Source organism: Cicer arietinum, chromosome 4 (genome assembly GCF_000331145.2).
Source record: "Cicer arietinum cultivar CDC Frontier isolate Library 1 chromosome 4, Cicar.CDCFrontier_v2.0, whole genome shotgun sequence".
NCBI classification, from domain to species: Eukaryota; Viridiplantae; Streptophyta; class Magnoliopsida; order Fabales; family Fabaceae; genus Cicer; species Cicer arietinum.
The window spans coordinates 21,357,543-21,359,957 of record NC_021163.2 but is presented as its reverse complement, the minus strand read 5'-3'; the positions used below and the strand labels follow the sequence as shown (position 1 = coordinate 21,359,957).

The 2,415-nt window shown below is 31.4% G+C and overlaps 1 long non-coding RNA gene across 1 annotated transcript; it reads left to right on the top strand.

Annotated features, from left to right (window-relative positions):
• Positions 1-1,359: 1,359 nt before the first annotated feature.
• Positions 1,360-2,011, top strand: LOC140919900 (uncharacterized). Its single transcript, XR_012162525.1, has 2 exons — positions 1,360-1,551; positions 1,643-2,011. It is a non-coding gene; the product is annotated as an uncharacterized lncRNA (long non-coding RNA).
• The last annotated feature ends 404 nt before the right edge of the window (positions 2,012-2,415 follow it).

The following is a 2,415-nucleotide window of genomic DNA, read 5'->3' as shown; positions in this document are numbered from 1 at the left end:
GTTGAACTTGTTGTAGTTAAATGGATACAAACAAAGATTTAGAAGTTCAAAATGAAGAAGTTGGCACCTCTAAGACTTACGAAAAAGAAGTCAAACGTGGTGCAACTATCATGCAAAGGGTGATTAAAGCACGGAGCAGTGGCATTAAATTTGAGGTATACTATATATACTCTGTTTGCTGTGTGTTTTTTTATCTTTTTTTAGGGTTTAGGGCATGTACTTACTATATGAGTTTATTAGGTTGGCTGGAACGAGAGTGGTCAGCCAGTTGACCCCAACAGCTCCATGTTTGTAAGCTACATTGGGGCTGTTGTTCGTCAAAATGTCCCAATAACAATAGACAACTGGAGAGATAAGGCGTTGAAGGATGCCAAAGATATCATCTGGAATGACATTCAAGTAAATATTTTGATCTACTCTTTTGTCATTTATAATTAAATTAATTATTTGAAATGAAAGGTGCTTTTTAGCTTTTTATGGCACTTTTTTTAAAAAGCGCTGTCTTTTATCTTTGTATCCAAAATTATTTTGATCCAAAATCACTTCACAATCAGTGCACACAACAACAAAACATATTCAAATACCATAAGCAGTTCACACAATCAGTAGAACATAAATCAGAACTCTGTAACTTTTTTAACATATATGTAACTCTGTAATTTACAACCTAAGTAACTACATTCAGATACATATATACAACCTAATTTACAACCTAATTACCTACATTCAGATACGTATATATATATAACCTAATTTACAACCTAAACTACATTCAGATCCATATGCATGTTCATATATTGTGTCCTATGATCATTTACATATAATAACTAACAGAATATACATTATATGCACTAGCTACCATATAATATTCAGATCCCTTGCCCAGCAGCAAGCTATTTCCCAGAAAATCAAATAATTTTCATGTCAAGCACGTACTGACACCATTCTTCCTTTAATTCCATCAGATCTTCCTCAGAATATGATGGACTGGAATTGTCAAAGTACTGCAATATAAAAATTGAACATATTATATTAAGTTAGTATCAAATATATAGATAATTTATATATGAAAATCATATAATGCAAATACCGTACCGTTTCTGGGATAATAGTTTTATTCTTCTCAACAATCTCCTTCATGAATCTCAATATGTAGTACCCACAGTCGATGTTATTTGTTTGACGAGGGCACTTTATTGAGATCCATGTAATGTTATTAGACTTCTGCTTCGACACTTTAGCACCTCTTTGAGCTCGATAAACTTTTAAGGCACTATCGAATGAATAAATGTGATTATTAGAGCATGAATATTTATATATATATATATATATAAATATTCATGCTCTAATAATCACATTTATTCATTCGATAGTGCCTTAAAAGTTTATCGAGCTCAAAGAGGTGCTAAAGTGTCGAAGCAGAAGTCGAATAACATTACATGGATCTCAATAAAGTGCCCTCGTCAAACAAATAACATTGACTGTGGGTACTACATATTGAGATTCATGAAGGAGATTGTTGAGAAGAATAAAACTATTATCCCAGAAACGGTACGGTATTTGCATTATATGATTTTCATATATAAATTATCTATATATTTGATACTAACTTAATATAATATGTTCAATTTTTATATTGCAGTACTTTGCCAATTCCAGTCCATCATATTCTGAGGAAGATCTGATGGAATTAAAGGAAGAATGGTGTCAGTACGTGCTTGACATGAAAATTATTTGATTTTCTGGGAAATAGCTTGTGCTGGGCAAGGGATCTGAATATTATATGGTAGCTAGTGCATATAATGTATATTCTGTTAGTTATTATATGTAAATGATCATAGGACACAATATATGCATATAATGGATCTGTTAGTTATTATATAATGGATCTGAATGTAGGTAATTAGGTTGTAAATTAGGTTGTATATATGTATCTGAATGTAGTTACTTAGGTTGTAAATTACAGAGTTACATATATGTTAAAAAAGTTACAGAGTTCTGATTTATGTTCTATTGATTGTGTGAACTGATTGTCTATAATATGTTCTGTTCTACTGATTGTCTGTAATATGTTCTGTTCTACTGATTGTGAAGTGATTTTGGATCAAAAATAATTTTGGGTACAATGATAAAAGACAGCGCTTTTTAAAAAAAGTGCCATAAAAAGCTAAAAAGCATTTTTCATTTCAAATAATTAATTTACAGCGTTTAAAAAAAAAAATAATGCATTTTACAGCGCTTTTTTTAAAAAGCGCTGTAAAATGTTGTTCTAAAGCGCTTTAATGGTGCACCTTCAACAGCGCTTCCGTGAGAAAGCGCTGTAATATGTACAAGAAAAGCGCTGTAAAATGCAGACCCATAATATGAAATTATGGGTGGGCATATTACAGCGCTTTTTTGAGAAAGCGCTGTAAA